General features: G+C 30.8%; 1 protein-coding gene across 1 annotated transcript in view; it reads right to left on the bottom strand.

Annotated features, from left to right (window-relative positions):
- LOC111085548 overlaps window positions 1-9,470 on the bottom strand; it is a 36,014-nt gene extending 26,544 nt beyond the window's left edge. The window contains exon 1 of the mRNA XM_022384634.1: window positions 9,397-9,470. The gene's annotated coding sequence lies outside the window, so the exon portion shown is untranslated. The remainder of the gene's footprint in view (window positions 1-9,396) is intronic.
- Between the last annotated feature and the right edge of the window lie 6,409 nt (window positions 9,471-15,879).

Raw genomic sequence — 15,879 nt, forward strand, 5'->3', positions numbered from 1 at the left:
AATTAGGGACGTCTAGCGCAGATAGCCCTCGTGTAGCTTTGCACGAAATTAAAAAACAAACAAACAAACAATCGAAAAGGAGTGGCGGGGCGAGGGTATGAAATTTCTCTGATTAATCTTGTTTAAATATATATATACGAAGCCTAATTTAGGCGATTTTTTGGCATGCTTGTACGCATCTGTCAACTTGATTATATTATTAATTATTTCCTACAATGTTGTACCCAAGAAATAGACTATATATATATTTGGTTGTAAAAACAACAACAACAATAAAGCTATTTAATATCTGTAGGTAAGATTTTGTTTTCAAGTTTTAATTAAAGGGAAATACTCAAAATATTTAGATAGAAGTATACACATATATGCTTGCCATTTTCATCCGAGTTTGGTTTTTTTCATTACTTGCGTATATATAAATGTGTTAATGAAATCACTTGACGTTGAATTACCGCCAGACTGACAATTATTCAAATATTACGACAACATCTACTGCTTTTATCTGATTGGCTTAGAAAAACTGGACATGAAGAACGTTAAAAACAGAAAGTTGATCATAGCTTGACGCACGGAACTAATTTAATAGAAAGCAACATTAAACGAAAACCATAAACTTGGACAGAGTATAATAATTCTTATAACAGTGATGAAGAGAGAGTAGACAGTTTATCAAGTACCCTCTCTGGGTACTATTTCATGTATTTTATAGTACAAAATAACTATAATGTACATTATGGTAAGTGACAAATGTTCTAAGACTTCTTTTTATGTATTAAATACATTATAAAACTAGCAGTTCTCAGTTGAGGCAAACATCAACTTTGGTTAAGTTTGGTTTATTATCAGTTTCTACTGAAATATAAATATAGGTTTCTATAGAGCAATTGTGTGGAAATATAATTTATAAAATATAAATATATTCATAGTCTGTGGCATAATATATAATTTTTGGAGTAAAGAAGGAAAGTAATCATTTTTATGATTACTTCCTGACGTTCACTAATTTCTATTCATTGGTTTACGCTATACGTAATGAGCACTTTATACTATTGTCAAACAATATTTCTAAAAATATATATATAAAAAAATAACGAAAAACAAAAATGAGTGTTTTGGGGACGAAATCTTATGTTCCGCTCTTAGGAAACTTGCGATCAATATTTCAGTGTGTATGATACATGTTGCATTTGAGACTGCGCATTGGATTCTATTTTTACAGCTAGGATAACATTCTTGTGAATAGCTCCCGAACGATCGAAGGCAAAAAGAGGATTGTATAATTTGATAAAATGTGTTGAAAATACATTATTAATTATACATAATCTCATTTGGCTTCATTATTTTAAAGCTTGTGTAACTAGGCAGTAATTATGTAAATAAATATAACCATTATTATATAAACGTATTTAGTGACTCTAATATACAAATATTAAAGTCACTAAATACTTCTATTTACTAATGTTTATATTTACTTACATAAATACTTCCTAATATTTGTATAACCTCAAAAAAGACCATTCTTTCATTATAACTATTTTCATTGAAGAATATGGATGAAACCATTTTGTAGCTTTGCGCGAAATTCAAAACAAACAAACAGTAGTTTTGTAGAAATGAAACCTTATATCTATGCGGATTCGTTATCTATTTTAAAATTCTTACAATTGTATTTCAACAACAATTTATAAAGTTATCTCTCTTTTCAAAACAAATATCTTAACAATTTCGTGATTTGTGTAAAGTACTTGACTCATAACATTATATTACTAATTAGATTAATGACTTGTAACGGAAGTTTACTTGATAGAACTCGAACTATCCTGTAGTTTAGCGAGCGTTACGGATTACTGTAGTATCAACGAAATATTATGTCTAGAGGTAAACATTAATATATATACAAACAATAAATGTTAAAATGTAAAATGGTCAACTATATAAAATAATTAAGCTGTAAGTTGTGTTATCTTAAGTAAAAACTTTAATTCTTGGATGAGGGGAAAACTCGTGCTTCGATAGCGAAACATATATTTCGTTGTGGTATTTTGTATTTGAATGCACAAAGTTTATAAAATGTAAAGTAAGTGCTGTGTATTTAAAGTAACTAAACAATAAGTGGTTTAAAAATCTGATGGTCGTGCGAGGTTAAATCTAAGAGGTTTAAATCTATTCCAAAAAACATACACAAAAAATTTGCATCATTTAATGAAATTTAAAAGAGCTTCCCACGCACACACATTAATCTATAAACTACTACCAGGAGTACTCTCCCATAAAAACCGCAAAATACAAAACTGAAAATGTGTATGTATTCTCGCATGGACCTAATGAACCTTCATACAACTTTTGGTGAAAATTCAATTACACACTACAAAGTAGTTACATAGACGTACAACAGCCAACAGAGAGTACTGTTATACTGATATAGATATAAGTTTGATTTTATTAATCTAAACAGAGCACTAGTGTATATGTATCAAATTCTTTTACCTACTTTATTAGTTTAGTTAACATGAAACGTCTGTATCGTAAATATTCAACTTTTCATTTTTTTTACGTTTTAGAGTATATGCTTTGTAATTTCATTATCATATAGATCATAGTGAAACTGAAATTGAGCCATATGCGTATACTCATTACTCTTAAACTAGCTGATTACATTTGTAAAAAAACGAGAAAGAATTGGTGAATGATTATTGTTTAACCATCAGACATAGCTGTTTCTTTGAGTTCTTAACTCATTATTTCCTCTAAGATCTAATATTTCTCATCTATTCCTATGCACAATAAAACACTAAAATATCAATTGTAACTATATATATTTATTTTGAAAATTAACAAAACTCTTCAGATTATTGCTTGTAATTAAGCACAAAGCTACACAATGGGCTATCTATGCTCTGCTCACTACGGATATCGAAACCCGGATTCTAGTGTTGTAAATACGCAGACATACCGCTGTGCCACTGGGGGGGGGGGCTCTTCAGATTTTTTCAAAAATATAAATAATTCAAACCATTATTACGACTTTCACAGCATGTCATCGTATAGCAGTTTAAAACATTCTAAATACTGACGGAAAAATTACTATAAAGAACAAATTCTTATAGTATGTAATAACAATATTAAAACCTCACGTGACTTTGAATTATGAAGTAATAAATAAGGAACAATTACAAAAGGAATTTTCATATTTCTATCTTTGGGACTAAATGTAGAAGTTAGAAAAAGAAGTAGAAATATTTTGTTCTCCATCACAAAAATTCATTATATATATATAAATAGTCTTACATTCTTTAAGTGCCATTACATATATTTTTATTACATTTTATACAAACTATCAAATGTTAGTTTATATTTAATTATATCTTTCCAGTGGTACAGTTGTAAGCCTGGAGTCTTATAACTCTAAAAACCGAATTTCGTTACACGTGGTGGTTACAGCAAAAAATTGCTCATCGTGTAGCTTTGTGAAGCCTGGAGTCTTATAACTCTAAAAACCTAATTTCGTTACACGTCGTGGTTACTGCAAAAAATAGCTCATCGTGTAGCTTTGTGAAGCCTGGAGTCTTATAACTCTAAAAACCGAATTTCATTACACGTGGTGGTTACAGCAAAAAATAGCTCATCGTGTAGCTTTGTGCCTGACTACAAACAAACACCTAAAGACTAGTTATAATCAGCATTTCTTTACAAACTAAATCAGATTTCTAATTTCATATTAGGCACAACATAAATGTGTATTTCTCCGAATTGTTTTTGATATTCTACAGGAAAATGACTCAGCATTATTTAAATTCTTAAAAAAATGGAGAAATAATCGTGATTACTATTTTTGCTGTAACAGTTTAATACTGTTGCTTATTTTACGTATTTTATCACGTTTTTCAATGAGATTTTTATTCGTAATTTGTTTGTTTGTTTGTTTTGAATTTCGCGCAAAGCTACACGAGGGCTATCTGTTCTTGTCGTCCCTAATTTAGCAGTGAACGATTAGAGGGACGTCAGCTAGTCATCACCACCCACCGCCAACTCTTGGTTTACTCTTTTACCAACGAATAGTGTGATTGACCGTCACATTATAACGCTCTTGAAGTAGATGAATATAATTTGGCATATACGATAATCTAAGCAATATATGCAGTTCAGTTTAAAATGTTTAATAAAAACTCGTTGTTAAACTATTTTTATCAGTCTTGATACTGCAACCATAACCATAAATACTTAAGACTTACGTTTCTAATGTGTCTTTTTACTTCAACCTAATTCTCAAATCACATGTAAAGAAACATGAACTAATTTTACCTGAATGTATAATTAGATAGAGATGTGTTATTTATCGCAATGATGCTTTAAAATATTGCTTCATATATTTAAACAAAGTAATAATTTTCTTGATATATTTAAGGTGATAAAATTTAATTCAACCTGGTAGACTAGAGTATATGATTCTGAAAATACATTTTACTGTCAAGAAAACGTCAACATCTATGTTTATTTTTGAAAGAAGTAATGAATTAAATAAGATTAATTTTAATTTAGATTAGATCCAAAATTATCATGGTAGATGTAGTCCGTACAAGTCGTATTTAACATTTAATATTTTGATATTTCAATTACATAAACATAAGTCTGTGTTTTTCTAATATATTCTAGATATATTTCAAAACAAGAATAAGTATATATAACAAAGATGTATTTCAAATTAGTAGTCCAAATAAAGGTAATATAGATTCACGATACTTAAATACGTGAGATTGTTTAATTTGTTTAATAATCAAGTTTTATTTGAGAAAAGTAGACTTCATTGGGCCGAAAAAGTTTAAGAAAAGGAATCTGGTATTAACTTAGAAATATCTAAGAAATTAATCTAAAATTCTATGAGACGGTGTAAATTAACAAGGTCGATTTATAGAGAGTAATGAAAATCTTGATTAAGTAAACAAAAGCGAAGGAAAACAGAATTTTAATGTAATCGGTCGTGATTGAAAAGTATAATAACTTTGAAATACATACATAATACGCATATATATTTAAAGACAGTGCAGTTCCTAAGATACTCAATACATATATTCCAAAGATATTTGTAACACTGAATTAAAATATTTAAAAGGTTATTTGGAATAAAGCACACCAGAAGAAATATGGTATATTTAAGAATAGAAAACCATGAAATATACCAAAATCCATTTTTTGAAATCTACGCCTAAGTATTAAAGATACATCTGAAACAGAGAAGTTGAATGTAAGTCCAGGTATTCCTGAAGTAATCAAGGTAGATTTGAAGACAAGGTATACCAGACATAGCCAAAGTAGAATTCAATACAGGGTATACTCCAAATTCCCAAAGTGCACTTTTAGACAAGATATGTCTGAAATAGTCAGAGTAGATTTCAGTACTGGGTGAGCTGAAGATAGCCAAGTAAATTTTTAAAATAACCAGTATATACATATATATATATATGATAAGTTGCGGTTCAAACTCCAAAAGCTAACGAAGTATTTTGAAAACTAGTAGACATAGCTTTTTTGATAAAAATCACATAGACTGCAATTGCTCTTGATGTGTCTATTATTGATTTCAAACCAGTAGTGTGTAAAAAATAACATTTCAGATCTATCTTTTGCTTCCCACAAGTCACTGCCCAAGATGCTTTTCGGACAATACCAGAACACGTCACTAATTATTTATGCACCATACGGTTACAGTATCAAAAACTAGTAAACCATTGGAAACCAATAGGCCTAGCTTTCGCTATAAAAATAAAATAAACTGAGGTGGTTTATTTCTACATTACTCTTAATTTGACGATATCAGATTATAGTTCAGAGGAATATAAAATAACACTTCAGGTCTAAATCTTATTTCCTACGTCACATCAAACTTAGACACTCAGGAAATATTTTGGTGTCACACGTCATCACCGGATTGTGGAGCCTCTTGAACAATGTATGCCAATACACAAACAAAACAATACTATCTTCACAACAATATATGGATGAAGAGAGAGAGATTAGGTTTATCTGAATTTTATGTTAAAGGGAAATATTTCTGAAGTAACCAGTTTTTGTCAAATTAAGAAGTTCTGAATCTGACATAAGACATTTTTAATGTAATTAAGTTCTGGATCTGAAAAAAGTTATTTTTAATGTAATTAAGTTTTGGATCTTTATATTTTAAATCAAGGTGCTCCTGAAATAGTTAAGATCTATTTCTTGATGTAGCCAAACACAATTTTAGGTTAGGTAACTCTAAGAAACGCAGAAAATGTTTTTCTTATCATGTTTTACCTTAATGCAAGTATATTCGAAAGAAAATAACATTTTTGTGATAGTACTATTTGAAAGAAACCAAGATATGTTTTGTAAGAGTTGATTATTCGAACGTGAAAAAAACTTTTTCAATCAGACTGGATAACACTGCGGACTTACAACGCTAGAAACCGAGTTTCGATACCCGTGGTGGGCAGATCACAGATAGCCCATTGTGTAACTTTGTGCTTAGTTACAAACAGACTGGATAGTTTTGAGGTAATCAATACATAACCACAGCCTAATTTTGTAAAAGTCTAGTTTTATCTTAAATCGATATAGTTCTCCGGTAATTTAGGTGTGTTTTAAGACAAGTAATGTTTAACAATACCAAGACTTGATTTTTTTAAATGGGTAGTTTTGAGGCAGTTAAGGTTTTTAGGAGAACTAGTTATAGAATAATTGAAATTTATTTTTATATGAGTTAGTTTTTTTGCATTTGTTAAGTTTATTTTAAGATAGGACAGGTGAAGAAACCAAACTCTATTTATGATAAACAGATCCTAGGATAACTAAGGTAAATTCTAAAACAAGAGACTTTCCTTAAGTTTCTCAGGTTTACAAAATATATTTTAAGACAAAATTTTGACAAAAAAATGCAAGATAAATCATAAAACAGTGTAATACTGGCTGGCCTAGCTAAGCTACACATTATATGCTAAAGCACCAAAATAATTTATAAACTATTAACTTGAGAAGCAGATGTGAAATATTCGAGAAAGAGTAAATTAATGTATATAAGAATAAAGTCCTAAAGTAGCCAAGAGTTGTCTTGATTCTGTTTAGTTTACTGTACTATTAGGTACATCAAAATAAAACATAACTTATCTGAAGTTTAATACTGACTAGTCTAAAAATTATTTACAGTTTAAGTAAATCTGAATTCGCGAACATACGTCCTAAAAATATACATATCTAGATCGAGAGTTGTAACATTTAAGAACAAAGTTTCTCCCATGACATCTACAGATACAACTTGGAAGTCCCCAAGTAAGTTATTTATCAAAAACGATAAAATCGGAATAACAAATTTATACGATGTCTTCTTTACAAGTGAAGTTGGAACAAATTTAAAAGCTCAAACTTTTAATCAGATATTCGTGTAGGAGGAAGATTATTAAAATTCTGAGAAAAGAAATCTTAAAAGATCAATTAACTTTAAAGGCTTAGACAAAGTTCTAAATAACTGAACAAAATTTCTGAGGGTGGTAAATATATTAATGAAAAGTATAAATAGCAAACTTGTTCTATTAATTATGGTGAATGACAACATAGAACACAATTTATAAATCATTTTTTATACTAAGTACATTATATCACTGTATAAATCTAACATACTAGGTACAAATAGTACGTACATGATAAATGATATTAAAAACTGCTAATCAAAATAATAGATATGGAATCAATAAATTCGGTAATTGTAGAAACTTTATAGGAATTTGAATTTGAACTATCTGGGTCATACCTTTAATAAAATATACTTTAATAAACACCGTGACACAATCACAACACGTGATGAGCATAATAGACCTTAAAATTTATTTACACGAGAATATCATGCTTTTAAAAGGAAATATACGACTTACTTACATATACAAAATAGCATAAACTGTTGATATTTTCAGAAACTCAAAACTTAGTAAGCTTTTTCAGTTATAAATTGTTTGCTAGTATATTGTTCAACTCTTTTTGTCTTTTGTATATTATTGTAAAGTTTCATAGCATCTTAGGCTCAAATGGCTCAAACATTCTACACTGCATACAAATAAATATGATATGCCAAAACACTCAACTGAACAAAAGCTGAATATAATTCATAAACTTGAAAACAGTTTAAACATCACACAGGGAAATTAATCTTCATCACGAGATTCTCAAAAGAATAACTTTAATACCATAGTAAAATAAATAGAAACAAGTTTTAGACATAATAGGTAAGATAGACTTTACTGCAAGCATAAGGAGTATATCAATGAGATTTAAACTAAACGTTATCAAAATATATTGCTAAATAAAGGAAGTGCAAAGTGAAGAAAGTAGACTCAGAGGTAGAAAACTGGAACCTCACAAATAATATAGTTTAATGTAAAGGAAGAAAATGTTATTTAAGGCTTAGAAGCAATTTTTCAAAACTAGAATCTATTGTTAAAAGTTAAATAAACTAGAAAGAATACAGTATCATAATATATTAATAAACTATGTTGAGATAGTCTTAGGAGCTATCAGGTAATATAAGTCAACATAAATATCAGAGAACCCAAGGCAGGTGAGATAAGATTTAATATCAAGCAAACTTTAAGAACATTGAATGTATGATCAAAATAATACTGGTTGGTCTGCCTATCAGAGAAGCACAAGGCAGGTGAGATAAGATTTAATATCAAGCAAACTTTAAGAACATTGAATGTATGATCAGAATAATGCTGGCTGGCGTAAAGTTAAAACATTATATGCTAAAGCACCAAAATAATTTATAAACTATTAAATTGTAAAGCAGATGTGAAATATTCGAGAAAGAGTAAATTAATGTATATAAGAATAAAATCCTAAAATAGCCAAGAGTTGTCCTGATGCTTATTAGTTTACTGTAATATAAAACATAACTTATTTGAAGTTTAATACTGACTAAACCGATATGATCAGACTCACTTTGATTGCAGAATCTTTTTAAGTTTACAATGATTCAAGCAGATACGGTGAACTTAAGTAAAATATAATAAAAAACACATTTCTTAGTCTTCGTATGATCTACACAAACTTACCGTTAAGTAATCATAAAACTGATAGAAAAGAGGCACATAGCAGAAGCATGGAAAATATAAGCTGCAGCAATAGGAACAAAACACGTTCCTCTATACGCTAACTTACGTTCCTCTACACGCTAAGAACGATCTTCTTTGCTGCAGGAAAGAACTGTTATTGGGAAGCGATTATGCAATTCTATTATTTGTAACCTCTTGTGTCTCTGCATCATAGCTTTGAGAATATTATAAGATTCTAACAATTAAAACAATGAGCTAAGATATTTGTTTTCATAGTATTTTCAAGAGGAGTTCTTGTATAATCCTGATTTGTGGTACTTACCCCCAAGTCTGGCATCACTTGCTCTACTGTCTTTACGAGGCTGAGAATCGCTGCTCTAGCCAGTTCAATCCTCGAGCCGTATCGTAGCACGCGCGAGGCACAGTTCCCCACCCCTCTGCTGTTTCCTGTCCCCTCTTGCTCCGCAGTCTTCTGCTCTGTCCACGTGTTCCGTTACGCTGTGCGCAAACTCTATACATGGTTGAAAGGTGGTTGTGGCACCAGTACATCTTTACACTTAAAACCAACAGCATCCCACGATTATAAGGAGTAATCATAACATCGTGAATATTTGTTCGAGAACACTAAATCAATATATTTGTTTCTTTGCTACGAATATTTAGGAAGGGTTTAGTTCAAATAACAAGCTCAACTTAAATGTCCCTTGTGTCTTATTTTTACTTCTAGTAATTACTTTTAATATAGTTATGTTAAGATCATACTAAATAGTATAATATATCACGAGCTATAATAAAAATCGTTGCCGGTATCTGTGATCCTTTTTTTCAGCTTTTGAAATCAAAACGGAATCGATATCATTAGTGTATTTTATACTCAAAGTTGTAATCTACGTAACAGAGTAATAATTGAAGCACATGTGTATATTGTGATTAATTCAGTTCCGCTAACAAAAATTTTTCTAAAAATATGTAGAATTTTGGCTTGTTGTTCGAATCATAATTATTGTAAAATTGTTTGTGGATGGACTTTGACAAAAAATTAAAAAAAAGTTATATATTCATTTCGAGTTGACGCTTAGAAACAGATCAAGCTCAAAATCAGCATGTCACAATTAGATAATAAATAAAAGAGAATTAGAAAACTCATCCATAAGTGAAAAATGAGATGACAAAATCTAGTAGAAAAAAAATCCGTACTATTTTTGAGCTTGTGATTATACTCTTATATTATGTCTTAGTAAGTTAACTAAACATATTACCACGTTAGTTAAAAACATACTTATTGTACTTGATGTTCTTACTTTGAAAGTGCGATAATTCTAAAACTAAAATTATAAATCCGTTAAAGGTATTAAGATTGTATTTGGTACTAGTAAAAATGAGTTAGTTATTTAGTTGAACACTTGTTGTATTTTGTATGCTACAAGTGAAAATCAGTTAGTTATTTAGTTGAATTTTGTATGCTACAAGTGACAATGTGTTAGTTATTTAGTTAAATTTTGTATGCTGCAAGTGAAAATGAGTTAGTTATTTAGTTAAATATTGTATGCTACAAGTGAAAATGAGTTAGTTATTTAGTTAAATATTGTATGCAACAAGTGAAAATAAGTTAGTTATTTAGTTAATTTTTGTATGCTACAAGTGAAAATGAGTTAGTTATTTAGTTGAATTTCGTTTGCTACAAGTGAAAATGAGTTAATTATTTAGTTGAATTTTGTATGCTACAAGTGAAAATCAGTTAGTTATTTAGTTGAATTTTGTATGCTACAAGTGACAATGTGTTAGTAATTTAGTTAAATCTTGTTTACTACAAGTGAAAATGAGTTAGTTATTTAATTGAATTTTGTATGCTACACGTGAAACTGAGTTAGTTATTTAGTTAAATATTGTATGCTACAAGTGACAATGTGTTAGTTATTTAGTTAAATATTGTATGCTGAAAGTGAAAATCAGTTAGTTATTTAGTTAAATCTTGTTTGCTACATGTGAAACTGAGTTAGTTATTTAGTTAAATATTTATGCTACAATTGAAAATGAGTTAGTTATTTAGTTAAATTTTGTATGCTACAAGTGAAAATGAGTTAGTTATTTAGTTAAATATTGTATGCAACAAGTGAAAATGAGTTAGTTATTTAGTTAATTTTTGTATGCTGTAAGTGAAAATGAGTTAGTTATTTAGTTAAATTTTGTATGCTGCAAGTGAAAATGAGTTAGCTATTTAGTTAATTTTTGTATGCTGTAAGTGAAAATGAGTTAGATATTTAGTTGAATTTTGTATGCTACAAGTGAAAATGAATTAGTTATTTAGTTGAATTTTGTATGATACAAGTAAAAATGAGTTGGCTATTTTGTTAACCTAGCTACATAAACCTCTTTTATGCTACAACTCTGTACAAAAATTCGAGTGTTTTCAAAGTGTTGTTATAAACATCTACATAAAGTCCTATTGTGTATAAAAATATCTAAATTCTGGAATTGTTTCTTGGTGTGAGGGCTGTTAACTGCTATATAATTATATTTAAGACATAGTTTAGGTTAGTACAACCAGACGATATCATAACTTCCCGAGGCTCTGAAAATTACAGTTTATATTAATCACATATCGTCTTACGTGTTATTTTTATTTTCAATGTTATTATCATGATCATAACATGAATAAACCATACCCGTTTAATAGTAAGATACAATAGGTTTCAACGAGCTAATTTTACATGAATTATTTCAAGTCTCTCAAGGATGTTAACGGGAAAATAAAAGGACTTAGACTTGGAAAGTGATACTAACATCTGCAAAGGTTCGGATGTTGCATTTATATACAATCTCTGGATGAGAACTAAAATAATTGAAGGCTGTTTCTAAGCTTGACTGAAGGATGGTAGACAGAGGACAATACAGTGTGGTTGGACTATGTGAAACATTCATGTCAGTAGAAGCACTTTGATAACGTTGATATAGTAAGAGGTCTTACGAAACATCAAACGGGACTGTACAATGTTATTTTGTAAATGAAGTAAGGCCTGAGTAGATACAAAGCTATGGATATTGTGACAGGAGGTAAAAAAAGATGATATGAAAAGATAGACCAAAACAAAGAGTTATCAAATGTCAATAGTAATATCAGTGTTACTGAGAGAAAGAATGTCTAAAGTTTCGTCAACACTGGTTACGGGCGAAGATGTTAAAGTTTCGTCAGCACAGGTCACGGGCAACGATGTTAAAGTTTCGTCAGCATAGGTCACGGGCGAAGATATTAAAGTTTCGTTAGCAAAAGCCATGGGCAAAGATGTTAAAGTTTCGTCAGCACAGGTCACGGGCAACAATGTTAAAGTTTCGTCAGCACAGGTCACGGGCGAAGATATTAAAGTTTCGTTAGCAAAAGCCATGGGCAAAGATGTTAAAGTTTCGTCAGCACAGGTCACGGGAGAAGATGTTAAAGTTTCGTTTGCAGAAGCTATGAAAGTTTTGCCAGTGCAGGTCAGGTGAGGATATTAGATAAATTGGTCTTATATTTCAATTTTGTAAAAAATCAAACTTATTTAAAAATAATCACTTTCTTTAAGATATTTTTAATATAAATTAGAGTTACGGAATATCTCTGTAAGAAAAGCTGAAGTTAGATGATTTTGTTATCAAAACTTAAAATTTCACAGAAAATTCTACTTTAAGATATTAGATTGCATCTATGTAAAACCTGTGTGAAAAAGGAAGACATTTTTCATGGAAATGAAATCAGTGATAGAGCAAACAAAGGGTTGATTACGTTATACTAAAACAATGTTGAATAGGCAAATCGGCAAGCCACGTGACAACCATAGCCAATATAAAGTGAAAGTGGAACAGAATGTATTAGAACTGCACTTTGACATTGTTTGGCATTACTTAGGTATTGTGATATTACCGAAAAGTGACCGCTTTTGGGTAAAGTACGTACGAGCCTTCCAGTATTTTCCATTGTCAAAACAGTGCAAATGAAGTCATGCGCCTCGCATGATTTTCTCCATATTTTAACATCAGACTAAATCATACAATTTTGGCCAATCTTTGTCCAAATATTGGATCCAAACAACCTTGAAGCGATAGTTATTTTTTTCACCTGAGCATATGAGATAAGCAATTTCAGGCTAGTTGTAATGACCTTCTCATGATAAAGCCGGAGCCATTAGAATATTGTCCATTATTGAAAGAATCAGTCAGTTATGTTTTTTTTTTTGGCCTGTCCAATCGAATCTTTCTTTCAATCACACGCAGCTGGCAGACACGGACTTATCTTGTGCAAGACTTGTTCCTTTTCGATTTCCGATGTTAATATACTTTGATGGCATTGTTTTTTAGCACCTAAACAAAGCAACATTTTTGTTTAAGACCACACTTCTCAGACAGATATTCACTGTCATATTTCTATCAGATTTCTTACTCATTTTCTTCTGCATTAACTATGTGACTTCATCCTATATTTGCCCCCAATGGCTCAGCAGTAAGTGTGAGAGCTTATGTGCTAGAAATTGGGTTTTGATATCCATGATGTGTACAACATAGCTAGCTCAATGTGTAGCTTTGTGCTTAAGAACAAACAAACAAACATTTTTATATTTATAGGAATCGAGCAGTCACGTGACACCTCATATGATCAATCTATTTCAGATTATGCAAAGAAACAGTTTGTTATACAAATGTATGAGGAGGCAGTCTTAGTAAAATGCCTCAAGAGTTTTCTTTTTAAGATGTTATTTCACGGAGTTAGATGAGTTTAATAAAATAAAAGATCTCGAGCGACTAAATCGATTAAAATTGGGTGAATGTAGATTGCAACTCAGGCGTTATCTGTTTGTGTGAGCGTACTGGAAAGTCTTATAGAAAGGATCGGTGGGACCAATCGATTAAGCTTTGTAAACGCAGGTTAAAAAGAAAGACCACCGGAAATGGTGATTTATATCTCTTGAAAACCTCTTTTCTTCAAACACTCCTCATTTCGGAAAGTGTAAGTTCCAAGGAGAAACTAATCAATTAAATTGTGCAGAATATACGTCAAGCATTATCTCTGTCTGTGAACAACTTCACATTGTAGCTGTTGAATGAACGTTTTAGTGTATGGTATGAGTAGCTTAAAAAGTCTGAATTGCATAGATTGTGTTCACTTCATCATAGTCTTTCAATAACCAATGACACGAAAGGTGGAAAGATAGGATAACCTATATTATACTTCTCTAAGCCTTTTTTTTTAGTTTCCTTTTCTTTTCTACATAAAACTGATAACACTAATTTACAATTTGTAATAACGTGGCAAATGTTTTACATCTTTGCATTCGTGACCTACTTTAAAAAACAACAAAAGAGTAATATTATTATCATAATGGATAAATAATTCAGATATTTCTTCTTCAAAGAAAAACAACGATTCTTGAACTACTACAATAAAATCTTCACGCAAAGGCTAAAGAAGCACAGTTAAATAAAAAAAAAACAGATATTTCTACCTTTATAAGTTCAGGTCATCATCACACGTGCAATAGAGATTCTTAAATGATCAATATACAATTAAGTTTTCCTATCTAGTAAATTTCTTGCTTAATTATTCATGATGAACTATCTTTGGCATCGATTTTATTATTAATTATATTCCTGCTTGGTCACTATAGTAGTCAGGAAGCAGAGGAAACTACTTATTATAATACAAGTTACAGTGGACTTCAAGCCTGTGAATTTTGAAGGTAATGCTTTCTTAAACTGTAGAGAATACGAAGGGAAAATATCATACCAAAACGACGCTGGGTCTCTCCAGACTCGAACGCTAACGTTACGTCAGCCAGCTCTAGGTGATGATGTTGTAGCACCCAGTCTGCGAATCGATGAGACTGAATTCGGGGGACTGAATGGGCAACAGAAGTGTGTCACGGTTTTCACTTCTTATATTGGAACCAAAAAATGTGCTCATATAAATAGCTCGATCCGTTGACCTCAAACAAACCACACTTTACAGCCTAAAGAGCTCACCTCGTTATAGTTTTCGGCCAAGAAGATGCGGAGCTTAGCGGGTTAGCCTGACTGTGTTCCTCTTGCACAGAATAATGTCAATGTTCATGTTCAGGCAAGTACTACACCTAGCAATCTTATAGTAGCAAGTGAGCTTCGTTGAGATTTCCTCTGCTTTCTCTTGCGGAAACCGCAGATAAAACGGCTTTGTAGATCTGAGAAATCAGAACTAGTATTGAGCAACATGTGCGGCCATTACCGTATTTTGTGTTGATTGGGGTATAGGTTTTACTCCCTCATAGTCAGGAAGCTAGTGAGAAGTAGGCAGTGCTGATAGGCAATTAAGATTCTAAATATCGAAAGGAATTCAAATCCCTATTCAGCTTTTTCAAAGAGAGTATCGAAAGAACTTTGTTTGGGAATTAACCCACAAACCATGTCTCCCTCACTCGCAGAATGAGTGTTAAATAAGGAATTCTTTATAGTTAATGTTGGCTACAACGAAGGTAATTTGTAGAAGAAAACACTTTTACCACACAGTATTAAGTTTGTTCTTGCGTCAGGAATTCTATTTGTTTCTCATTTCAGGTATATAGATTTTCACCTGAAACAAATAGTTAGGTTTTCTTCGTGGCAACTAATAGTAGTAATTTTTCTTTTCACCAGTCTTATGTTACCATAGTTACTCTTTACGAACATAACCGCCTACACTTTACAACAACTCCATATTTACTGCCTAAACTGTTTGATTACAACAAATATCAAATATTTAGAAAATAAGTTTAAAAAGATTAATTATCTTCTGTTGACTTTTTAGATTAAGTCCTATTAAGAC

This window comes from Limulus polyphemus, unplaced genomic scaffold (assembly GCF_000517525.1).
Source record: "Limulus polyphemus unplaced genomic scaffold, Limulus_polyphemus-2.1.2 Scaffold461, whole genome shotgun sequence".
NCBI classification, from domain to species: domain Eukaryota; kingdom Metazoa; phylum Arthropoda; class Merostomata; order Xiphosura; family Limulidae; genus Limulus; species Limulus polyphemus.